The sequence below is a fragment of the Hemiscyllium ocellatum genome, chromosome 35, assembly GCF_020745735.1.
Source record: "Hemiscyllium ocellatum isolate sHemOce1 chromosome 35, sHemOce1.pat.X.cur, whole genome shotgun sequence".
Lineage (NCBI taxonomy): Eukaryota > Metazoa > Chordata > Chondrichthyes > Orectolobiformes > Hemiscylliidae > Hemiscyllium > Hemiscyllium ocellatum.
The window spans coordinates 14110400-14122742 of NC_083435.1; the positions used below are offsets into that span (position 1 = coordinate 14110400).

A 12343-nucleotide genomic window follows, 5' to 3' on the forward strand; every position below is an offset into this window, starting at 1 on the left:
AAAGCTTAAACAGAGTCAACTCATTTCAAAAAGTCCTCACTGTTGTCATGGAGGTACCAGTTATAACTTTAAGGGACAGTGAGGAATGCGGATGTTGGAGATCTGAGTCTAGAGTGTGCTGCTGGAAAAGCACAGCATCCAAGGAGCGGGAGAATAACGTTTCAGGCATAAGCCCTTCATCAGGAGTCCCAGAGTCATAGAGATGTACAGCATGAAAACAGACCCTTCGGTCCAACCTGTCCATGCCAACCAGATATCCCAACCCAATCCAGTCCCACCTGCCAGCACCCGGCCCATATCCCTCCAAACCCTTCCTATTCAGATTCTCATCCAAATGCTTTTTAAATGTTGCAATTGGACTAGCCTCCACCACTTCCTCTGCCAACTCATTTCATACATTTCACCCTCTGCATGAAAGCGTCGCCCCAAAGGTCTCTTTCATATCTTTCCCCTCTCACCCTAAACCTAACCCTCTAGTTCTGGACTCCCCCACCCCACATAAAACTTTGTCTATTTATCCAGTCCATGCCCCTCATGATTTTGTAAACCTCTATAAGGTCATCCCTCAGCCTCTGACGCTCGAGGGAAAACAGCCCCAGCCTATTCAGCCTCTCCTATAGCTCAAATCCTCCAACCCTGGCAACATCCTTGTAATCTTTTCTGAACGCTTTCAACTTTCACAACATCTTTTCATAGAAAGGAGACCAGAATTGCACGCAATATTCCAACAGTGCCTAACCAGCCGCAACATGACCTCCCAAAATCTGTACTCAATACTCTGACCAATAAAGGAAAGCATACCAAATGCCTTCTTCACTCTCCTATCTACCTGTGACTCCACTTTCAAGGAGCTATGAACCTGCACTTTGTTCAGCAGCACTCCCTAGGATCTTACCATTAAGTGTAACGTCCTGCTAAGATTTGCTTTCCTAAAATGCAGCACCTCGCATTTATCTGAATTAAACTCCATCTGCCACTTCTCAGCACATTGGCCCATCCAGTCAAGATCCTGTTGTAATCTGAGGTAACCTTCTTTGCTGTCCACTACACCTCCAATTTTAGTGTCATCTACAAACTTACTAACTATACCTCTTATGCTCAAATCCAAATCATTTATATAAATGAGGAGAAGCAGTGCACCAGCACCGATCCTTGTGGCACTCCAATGGTCACAGGTTTCCAGTCTGAAAAACAACTCTCCACCATCACCCTCTGTCTTCTACCTTTGAGCCAGTTCTGTATCCAAATGGCTAGTTCTCCCTGTATTCCGTAAGATCTAATCTTGCTAACCAGTCTCCCATGGGGAACCTTGCTGAACACCTTACTGAAGTCCAAATAGATTACAACTATTGCTCTGCCCTCATCAATCCTCTTTGATACTTCTTCAAAAACTCAATCAAGTTTGTGAAACATCATTTCCCAAGCACAAAGCCATGTTGACTATTCCTAATCAGTCCTTTGCTTTCCAAATACATGTACATCCTCTCCCTCAGGATTCCCTCCAACAACTTACCCGCCACTGATGTCAGGCGCACTGGCCTATAGTTTCCTGGCTTGTCCTTACCACCCTCCTTAAACAGTGGCACCACATTAGCTAACCTCCAGTCTTCTGGCACCTCACCTGTGAATATCGACGCTAGAAATATCTCAGCAAAAGTCCAGCAATCACTTCTCTAGCTTCCCACAGAGTTCTAGGGTACACGTGATCAGGTCCCAGGGATTTACCCACTTTTATGCGTTTCAAGACATCCAGCACTTCAAGATGTCACCATCTATTTCCCAAAATTCAATATCCTCCATGTCCTTCTGCACAGTAAACACTGATGCAAAAGACTCGATTAGTATCTCCCCCATCTCCTGCAGCTCAAAGACCCCCTTGCAGATCTTTGGGGGGCCCTATTCCCTCCCCAGTTAGCCTGTTGCCTTCAATGTATTTGTAAAAACCCTTTGGATTCTCTTTAATTCTATTTGCCAAAGCTATCTCATGTCCCTTTTTTGCCCTCCTGATTTCCCTTTTAAATAAACTCCTACTGCCTTTATACTCTTCTAAGGATTCACTCGATCTATCCTGTCTAAATTTGACATATGCTTCCTTCTTTTTCTTAAACAAACCCTCAATTTCTTTAGTCATCCAGCATTCCCTATACCTACCAGCCTTCCCTTTCACCCTGACAGGAATATACTTTCTCTGGATTCTTGTTATCTCATTTCTGAAGGCATCCCACTTTCCAGCTGTCCCCTTACCAGCAAACATTTGCCCCCAAACAGCTTTTGAAAGTTCTTGCATAATACCGTCAAAATTGGCCTTTCTCCAATTTAGAACTTCAAGTTTTGGGTCTGGTCTATTCTTTTCCATCACTATTTTAAAACTAATAGAATTAAGGTTGCTGGCCCCAAAGTGCTCCCCCATTAACACCCTGGCTTATTTCCCAGGAAGTTAAGTTTTGCAACTTCTCTAGCAGGTACATCCACATTCTGAATAAGAAAATTTTCTTGTACACACTTAAGAAATTCCTCTCCATCTAAACCCTTAACATAACAGCAGTCCCTGTCTATATTGGGAAAGTTAAAATCCCCTACCATAACCACCCTATTATTCTTACAGATAACGGAGATCTCCTTACAAATTCGTTTCTCAATTTTCCGCTGACTATTAGGAGCTCAATAATACAATCCCAATAAAGTGATCATCCCTTTCTTATTTCAGTTCCACCCAAGTAACTTCCCTGGATGTATTTCTGGGAATAGCCTCCCTCAGTACAGCTGTTATTCTATTCCTTATCAAAAGCGCCACTCCCCCTCCTCTCTTGCCTCCCTTTCTATCCTTCCTGTAGCATTTGTATCCTGGAACATTAAGCTGCCAGTCCTGTCCATCCCTGAGCCATGTGTCTGTAATTGATATGATATCCCAGTCCCATGTTTCTAACCACATCCTGAGATCATCTGCCTTCCCTGTTAGACACCTTGCATTGAAATAAATGCAGTTTAATTTATTCGTCCTACCTCGTCCCTGCTTTCCCTGACTGTTTGACTTACTTCTGTTCTCAACTGTACCAGTCTCAGATTGATCTCTTTCCACACTATCTCCCTGGGTCCCATCACTCCAGTTTACTAGTTTAAATCCTCCTAGCAGTTCTAGCAAATCTCCCTGCCAATATATTAGTCCCCTTCCAATTTAGGTGCAATCCATCCTTCTTGTACAGATCACTTCTACCTCAAAAGAGATTCCAATGATCCAAAAATGTGAATCCTTCTCCCATACACCAGCTCCTCGACATGAATTCATCTGCTCTATCCTCCTATTTCTACCCACGCTAGCTCATCGCTCCGGGTGTAATCCAGATATTCCAACTTTCGAGGACCTCCTTTTTAAACTACTGCCTAACTCCCTGTAATTTCCCTTCAGAATCTCAACATTTTCCCTTCCTATATCATTGGTTCCAATGTGTACAATGACCTCCAGCTGGCCCCTCTCCCTCTTGAGAACATTCTGCACCCTCTCTGGGATATCCTTGATCAAGCAACACACCATTCTGATTTTTCGCTGCTGGCCACAGAAACGTCTGTTTGTACCTCAGACTAGAAAGTCCCTTAACACAATTGATCTCTTGGAACCCGATGTACCCCTTATTGCATTAGAGCCAGTCTCAATACCAGAAACTTGGCTATTCGTGCTACGTTCCACTGAGAATTCATCACCCCTCCATTTTCCAAAACAGCATACTTGTTTGAAATGGGGATAGCCACAGAAGACTCCTGCACTAACTGCCTACCTCCCTTACCTTTCCTGGAGTTAATCCCTCTCTGTGACTGTATCTGCCAATTGTCCCCCCTTCCTATAACTGCCATCCATCACATCCCCTTGTTCTTTTAAATTCCTCATTGCCTTGAATTGTCTCCCCAACCAATCCATTCAATCTGATAGGATTCGCAACCAACAGCATTTATTGCAGATGTAATCTTTAGTAATCAGTAAACTCTCCCTAAACTTCCACATCCAACAAGAACAGCATATCACTGTACTAAAGGCCATTTTTGCTCCTTCACAATCTGCAGACCCAGAAAAAGCACCGTCTTATTCTTCTACAAACACTGCTCCAGTTAAATTTAATAGTTATCGTTTATATTTTAAGTTTAATCAAGAGACATACCTCAATAAAACATATAATCTAGAAAGAACCCCCTCTACTCGCTATTGCAGACTTACTGTAAGGCCACGCTTAAATATTCACTTCTGTTTCTGTGCTGTGACCTCTCCCGAATAGATTCCTCCAAGGTTAGTTTTGAATTTCACTGTTTGTTAATTTTCCCGGACGCACTCTGATGTCCAGTGATACATGAATTCAAACAGCAAAGGCAGTAACTGTGCAGGTTCACTGCTGTCAGTTCCTTTCTCTCTCTCTTTCTCTTTCCTGCACTAATGTTGATGAAGGCTTATGCCCAAAATGTTGATTCCCCTGCTCCTTGGATGCTGCCTGACCTGCTGTGCTTTTTCAGTAACACACTCTTGACTGGTACAATTTTACCAAGCGTCTGATCTTCCTTTATCGTTCCTTCATTGCTTCGAGGGAGCTCAGATGAATAACAGAGGCAGTGGTTCAGATCAGCCCAGATTTAACTGAATGGCAGAACAAGCTTGAAGGCCTGCAGATTAATTTTAACCTTTCTTCATAGGTATAAGATTCCATCCGACATTCAGAATTATACAGATCTCACGCCAAAGCATACGTGAAAGGATGCAAAATTGTGAAAAAGGTATACTGTTAAAGTCGTACCAACATTGAATGGTCTTTGCAGGGCAAACAAATCATTTGACATCAATGACAACCTCTAGCTAGACGGTGCTGTAATTTTAGTGATGAATTGGGACTTATAACAAAGGATATTTGAGGACAGGTGACTAAACATTTTATCAGAGGTAGATCTTAAGGTTATCTAAAAGGAAGAGAGGTGGAGAGGGGAGGGGAGGAGGGAAGGAATTGCAGAGCTCAGGACCCAGAAGGCATAAATGTCACAAATAAAAAAAGGTTTGGAGGGATATGGACTAGTTTAGTTTGGGATTATGATTGATATGGACTGGTTGAACAGAAAGGTGTGTTTCCATACTGCATGATTCTCTACCAAAGCATGGGGTGACAGAAATGGTGGAAGACCGAAGAGTCCGAATTGGAGCAGCACAGAGATCATAAAGATGTTAAATGTTACAGAGGTCCACAGAGCGATTTTAACCCGACGATGAGAACTTTAAAACAGGGGTGTTACCAAAGTGTGAGACAGTGTGGTTCAGCAAGTGCAATTACTGAGTGGTAAACTGGACTTAGAACAAGTCAAGAAACAAGCAATTCGGAGGGATTTATTTGGTAAATTTTGAATGCCACAATTTTCAGGTTTGCAAATTGAACCATAAACGTAGCAGTAAAATAATGGCTCACTGACCACTATCTCAACTACACTGAAAATAACTGGGGAGAATGTAAGGAGAAAACCTCCACATGAATAGCTATTTCTGTGTTCAACAAAAGGTGACAACATTTTCATTTGAAAGAAGATTGTTTCGAACGGTCATGTTTTAACACAAGGTGTTCTCTTTGAATTCAGTTTCAGTGCTCACTCCCACATGTAGACTTATGTGCGGGGAGGTGATGGCCTAGTGGTGTTATCACCAGACTTAATCCAGAGACCTGGGTAACGTTCTGGGGACCCGGGTTCAAATCCCACAAGGTCAGACAGTGGAATTAAGAATCTAAAGATGACAATTAAACCATTGCTGATTGTCAGTTAAAAACCTATCTGGTTCACTAATGCCCTTGTCTTGCCTACATATGACTCCAGACTGACTATCAGTGATATTGTTGACTCTTAACTCCCCTCTGGGCAATTAGGGATGGACATAACCAACAATGCCCTCGTGCCATGGATTAATAGAAAAACACTGCAATCAAAGTGCTCCGTTTCTGAGTACAAGTTTGAAAAACCTCTCACATTGATGTGGGAGTGGAATACTTCGCTAAGTATCGGTCTGTGTCAGCCATGGCTCACATTAGCAGCATGTTCACCTCCGAGTCAGATGGTTGAGGGGATCAAGACAACCCAACGCAGCAATTTCAGCACATTACCAGGCTGAAACTCCCAGTGCTGCCCCATCAATGCTGCTGACTTCAAAGGGGATGTTAAACTGCTGCTTCTGCCCTCTCTGATGGATGGAAAACAGGTCCGTGACAACACTTTGATGCCTCAGTTAACATTTAGCTCTGATCAATGTTCCTGAGAAATGAATAATCTGGTCATTGTCACATTGTCATTTGTGAGACATTTGTGTGCAAATTGGATGTTGGTCTTTGTACATTACAGCAGTGAGAACATTTTAAATGCACTCCATTGTCTGTAAAGCATTTTGGGATATTGAAATGTTGCAAAATAAATGTTTAAAATATTTATTCAACCTGCCCAATTTTGCTGCCCCTTCCCCCAAAGCCTTTAAAATGGCTCCCCTCCTAGTCCACTGACACATGGAGAATACCAAACTATATTCATCATCAAACAGTTAACCAACTATTAATCTGTACTCTGCTACCCCTAAACTGTGTTTAAAGTCACAATTAGCAGCTCTTGATGCCCTCAGGCTGACCTTTATACATTCCTTTGTTTGTCCGATTGTTTTTTTTTCTCTCTCTTTGGACTCTATCTCCACCTCATTTTCAACAAATAAACCAACCTTTTCTGAGCTACAATCAGTTCTGAAAAGGGTCACTGGACCTGAAACAGTAACTTTGCTTTCTCTCCACAGGTGCTTACAAACCTTGTTGAGTTTTCCCAGCAATTTCTGTTTAAATTCATCTATTTCCATCACCATAACTTCCTCTGCCCATAAAACAACTCTAACCATTCTGTTTCTTTGACACAGCCTCGTTAGCCCCAAGTAGTGTCATATTAGTGTTGTACCTTCAACAGCCCAAACTCAATGTAGAAGTTTCTCTCTTAATCCCTGCAAGCCTCTCCTGGTTAACCTTCCTTGAAACCAATCCCCTTAACCAAGTTTTTGCCGCCCTCCTTGGCTCACTTTCCAGCAGTAGGGATTTTTTTTCAATGTTAAAGGCACTACATCAATGTATGTATGCTGTTGTTGTGTCTGTACGATCAATGTTGAGTCTAGAAGACTTCAAAATATTTAATTGAAGTCTGAGGTGCTATTCTGCACTCAGTCCAGACTTCAACTATTTGAGACCAGTCTCTACCCTGAATGTTTCCCTTTCTTTGCATATTTTGGATTATTTCCTTATTTTTGGCTTTCAGCTCTCAACAGATTTTTTTTTTCTTTTCTTGTCTTAGCACCATTCCATTATTCCAGACTGGAGGACTAACAATTCTGACATTCTGGAGAGCACTTCATGATAGATAGTGAAATATTAATTTCACAAACACCCAAACCGAAATCTAGCCTGAGGGTGACTACGTATCTAGCATCTACTGTTGTGAAAACCCATCTGGTTCACTCATGTCCTTTTCGGCAAGGAAATCTCACCCCTCCTGGCCTAATGTGACTCCAGACCCACAGCACTGTGGCTGACACTTAACTGCCCTCTGGGCAATTAGCTATGGGCAATAAACTGGAGGAAAGCCTTCAACACCCACATCCCATGAATTAATGACAGAAGAACCATCACATCTCTGTTACTTTCCCCTGTCCTAACGAAAGGACACAAACCTGAAACACTAAGCCTGTGTTTTTTCTCTCTCTCTCTCTCTCCATACTAACCCAGCTGCTGAGTATTTCCAGCATTTTGTGTTTCTGAGTTTACCTTGCATTGACTTCAGGAACCCTTGGCTTATTATTCTTGGTATACAGAACAACGTCCTTCCCTTACTACTTTTCTTTCTGTTTGCATTAAGAAAATGAAACACCTTGTTTCAAATAATCTCACAGTGGTCAAAGATGTATTAATGCCAAGGGGAGCTAAACGTCTTGGGAAAGGGGGGAAAAAAAGGCAGTCTCAACCTCTTCCCCATCCTCTGAAGCCTCAAGACGGTAAGGCGCATGCGCAGACACGGGAGAGGCCGTTGGGTGTCGGGTACGCATGCGCAGACACGGGAGAGGCGGTTGGGTATCGGGCACGCATGCGCATCCCCGGCCGCTCTGTCCACCATCTCCTGACTACGCGTGCGCACCAAAGGACTTCCTCTGCGGAAAGTGGGCGGGCGTTTGCGGGGGGGGGAGGAGGGGAGTGGCGACAGCGTGTCACCAAGGCATATGCGTTGGAACGAGCGGCCGCCCGTCCCGATTGCGCCTGCGCAGCACGGGGGGGGAGGGTCGGATGAAAGGGAGGGCGAGCTCAGCTCAGCTCCCGGCATGGCGCATGTGCAGTTGGTGGGCCTTTTGACGTCTCCCGCCGCTGGAAACCCGGCGGCGAACCAAAAAAAGGGGGAGGGGGGGAAGCGAAAAAAAACCCCCGGTAAGGGCTGTCCGCTCAGATTGCCTCCAGTCACCAAGGCAACGAGTGTCCAGCGGGGTTGAAAGACGGATTGGGTGGATGGGAATTAACCTCCTTCCGACCCGAAAAGACCGTTTGAATAATAATCCTCACGGGGAGGATTATTATTCTGTAAAGCCCAGAGCCAACGCAGGGGAAGGAGTTTCCTCCGAGATGAGAAAACCGGCGCTGGGGAGGCAGCTTCCACTCTCGGGGTCTTGAGGAGGACGAGCGGAGGGGGTTGAATGGAGTCGGTGAAAGCCGAGTGAAGACGGACGAGGGATCGGCGATTTGTGCCCCGTTATCCAGTTAAATATATATAATATAATATATACATAAAACACACTCCAGGTGTAGGTTCCGCGGAGGTAGGTTGAGGACACGGCGGGAGGGATACGGCCGGTTTAGACAGTTCTCCGCGCGATGGGTCGGAAACGCGGCGGGTGGGGGCTGGGACGTGAAGGGGATATTCCCCCCCCATCCCTTTCCCTCTCCCCCCCCCCCCCCCATCCCTTTCCCTCTCCCCCCCCATCCCTTTCCCTCTCCCCCCCCCCCATCCCTTTCCCTCTCCCCCCCCCATCCCTTTCCCTCTCCCCCCCCATCCCTTTCCCTCTCCCCCCCCATCCCTTTCCCCCTCCCCCCCCATCCCTTTCCCTCCCCCCCCATCCCTTTCCCTCTCCCCCCCCCCATCCCTTTCCCTCTCCCCCCCCATCCCTTTCCCTCTCCCCCCCCATCCCTTTCCCTCTCCCCCCCCATCCCTTTCCCTCTTCCCCCCCCCATCCCTTTCCCTCTTCCCCCCCCATCCCTTTCCCTCCCCTCTCCCCCCCCATCCCTTTCCCTCCCCTCTCCCCCCCCATCCCTTTCCCTCCCCTCTCCCCCCCATCCCTTTCCCTCCCCTCTCCCCCCCCATCCCTTTCCCTCCCCTCTCCCCCCCCATCCCTTTCCCTCCCCTCTCCCCCCCCATCCCTTTCCCTCCCCTCTCCCCCCCCATCCCTTTCCCTCCCCTCTCCCCCCCCATCCCTTTCCCTTCTCTCCCCCCCCCCTTTTCCCTTCTCCCCCCCCCCCCCATACTCACCTCCGCGCTCCCCGTGAGGAGCGGAGATGGTACAGTCTTCCTCCCCCCCCCCCCCCCGGATGGAATGGTACCCCAACCGCTCCCACTCCGTGTTGTGGTGGGGGGGGGGGGTGGTGGTGGTGGGGGGGGGGGTGAATGGAACGTTACCTGGGATCTCGCGCCCTGCCGCTGCCGGAGAGAGGGGGACGGGGTTTGAATCCTCTTCCTCCTCGTCGATCTCCATCGCCTGCAAAACCAACTGGTCTGTTTTATCCAGCGTTTGCTTTTTTTTTGTTGATGTTGCACTCTCTTCATCTTTCTATCCCGCAGCCTCCCTCGGTTTTTCTCCCCACACACCCCCCCCCTCCCATTTTTTTTTTGCATAACTTTTTGTTTTCGAATTTTCCAATATTAGCCTCGGCTCCTCGATCTAACATGATCTCTCACTGCTCGTTTTGTGGTGAGGGGGTGAGATGGTGTTTTGAAAGACAGGGCCTTCAATATGTTGTGGCCTGTTGCGCCGATCGCGTGGGTGGGGGAGAGGCCGACAGTGCAAGAAATAAAAGGCCCCATCAGCCCATCGCGTCCGCGTTGGTGAAAGATAGCTCTTGATTTCTCACGTTAAGTGCTTGACCTGATGAAAGTGTGTCACTCAGAAACCTGGGGACTTCGATTGAAGTATTTTGGAAGATGTTAAGGGCTGATTTTCACTACCTTTCCTTTCATATCAGGTGCAGGAGTGGAAATGTTGCTTTCGTTGCCAAATGTCAGAATTTTACACATAGCATATGACTTCCCCATTGTTTTTGTTAATTCATCCACTGTGGGAATTTGCTTCTCTGTATCTATCCCATCGAACACTTTTTATATAGTTTTTTAACATATAGGGGTAGAAAGGTTGCCACAACCGACCCCCTCATCTCTGAACCAGTGTAACATAAGACTGTTACAAGGAAGTTTACAGGATTGGAGGGTTTGAGCTATAGGGAGAGGTTGAATAGGCTGGGGCTAGTTTCCTTGGAGCATCAGAGGTTGTGGGGTGACCTTCGGAGTTTACAAAATCACGAGGGGCATGGATAGGGTGAATAGTCAAGGACTTTTCCCCAGCATAGGGAGTCCAAAGTACAAGGCATTGGTTTAAGGTGAGAGGGGAAAGGTTTAAAAGGAACCTGTTATAATTGTACCAGCCTCAACCACTTCCTTTGGCAACTCATTCCATGAGGGATATTGGCCAAATAGGACTCTATTATTTTAGGCTATCTAGTCGTCAAGACGGAAGTTACACCAAAGGGTCTGTTTCCAATCTGTATGAGTCTATGACCTGTCAGTGCATCTTATTTCCTCTCCTTCTCTCGTTGTCCCCCACTCCCGAAAGCTGGGAATAAAGTATTAATGGCTAATGATGTGAGGGTGAAGCCTCTACATCAGGCCCACCCATGTTGATGGCGATAGATCATTATCCCAGTCAGATACAATGTCTTTGAAGAGAGAGAATTTGACAAAGAAACAGGGGAAGAATGTCAGGATATAGAACAAGTCAGGAGAAAGTGAGGACTGTAGATGTTGGAGATCAGAGTTGAGAGTGTGTTGCTGGGAAAGCTGAGGAGCAGGAGAATCGATGTTTCGGGCGTAAGCCCTTCATCAGGAATGAGGCTTATGGGCTGGGGCTGAGAGATAGTTGGGAGGGGGTAAGGTGGGGAGGAAGAAAGCTGATAAAACGATTGGTGGATGAAGGTGAGGGTGATCGGTCTGGAGGGTGGTGCCATGTTGGAGGCTTGGGACTGGGATAATGTGGGAGGAGGGGAAGCGGGGAAGCTGTTAAAAATCCACATTTATTCCATGTGGTTGCAAGGCCCCAAGGCAGTATGTGAGGTGTTCTTCCTTCAGGTGGCAACCATTTGGCGGTGGTGATGGTGGCCCAGAGATGTTTTCTGAAACGGTCCGTAAGAAGGTGTCCTGCCTCCCCAATGTAGAGGAAACCACAGCAGGTGCAACAGATGCAGTAGATCACAATGTGGTCTCCCTTACATCGGAGAGACAGAACATCTCTGGGACACCCGCATCGCACCATGGCTGAACACTTCAACTCCCCCTCCCATTCCGTCAAGGACATGCAGGCCCTGGGCTGCCTCCACCACCAACCCGTTACGACCCAACGCCTGGAGGAAGAACGCCTCATATTCTTCCTTGGAACCCTGCAACCACAGAAAATAAAGGTGGATTTCAACTCCTTCCTCATTTCCCCTCCCCCCACATTATCCCAGTCCCAAGCCTACAACTTGGCACTGCCCTGCGGATCTGTCCACCATTCCCGCCTCTGACCTATCTCCTTTTCCCTCATCAATCATCCACCAACACCCCCCGCACTGTTTATCTTTCAGCCCCAGCCCACAAGCCTCATTCCTGATGAAGGGCTTATGCCCAAAACATCAATTCTCCTGCTCCTGCGATGCTGTCTGACCACCTGTGCTTTCGCAGCAACACACTTGACTATCGAACTACACAGATCTGTAGTGCTGATGCTGGATCTTTGAAAATGATGTTCAGTTAATTCCATCACCTCCACTTTGTGTCCGCTTTATTTTTTGTCTGTTTTGTGATTTTAAACAATGTCATTGCTTGTAATTACTACAGAATTAGATCTATAGTGTGATTTTCTTTTTCTTATTGCATTCAGGATTTGGTACAAACTCCTGATTGCAACAAATGGTGGCTTACTCAGTTCTACCTTTTGATCGCTTCATTCTCTGCATGCTAGCACTAAACTACAATGCAGTCAGTATCATAGTATAGACTTTTAGTTAATACGAAGCCAAGAAGG

The 12343-nt window shown here is 46.4% G+C and overlaps 2 protein-coding genes across 3 annotated transcripts in view; one reads left to right on the top strand and one right to left on the bottom strand.

Annotated features, from left to right (window-relative positions):
• The window catches only part of LOC132832691 (polypeptide N-acetylgalactosaminyltransferase 3-like), a 35364-nt gene extending 25548 nt beyond the window's left edge, over positions 1 to 9816 (bottom strand). Inside the window, exon 1 of the mRNA XM_060850782.1 lies at positions 9691 to 9816. The gene's annotated coding sequence lies outside the window, so the exon portion shown is untranslated. The remainder of the gene's footprint in view (positions 1 to 9690) is intronic.
• Positions 8448 to 12343, top strand: part of ddx39b (DEAD (Asp-Glu-Ala-Asp) box polypeptide 39B) — a 37891-nt gene continuing 33995 nt past the window's right edge. The window contains exon 1 of one of the 2 annotated variants that reach the window (XM_060850785.1): positions 8448 to 8776. The gene's annotated coding sequence lies outside the window, so the exon portion shown is untranslated. Of the gene's footprint in view, positions 8837 to 12343 lie in introns of both variants that reach the window. The other variant, XM_060850783.1, reaches the window with a different exon arrangement.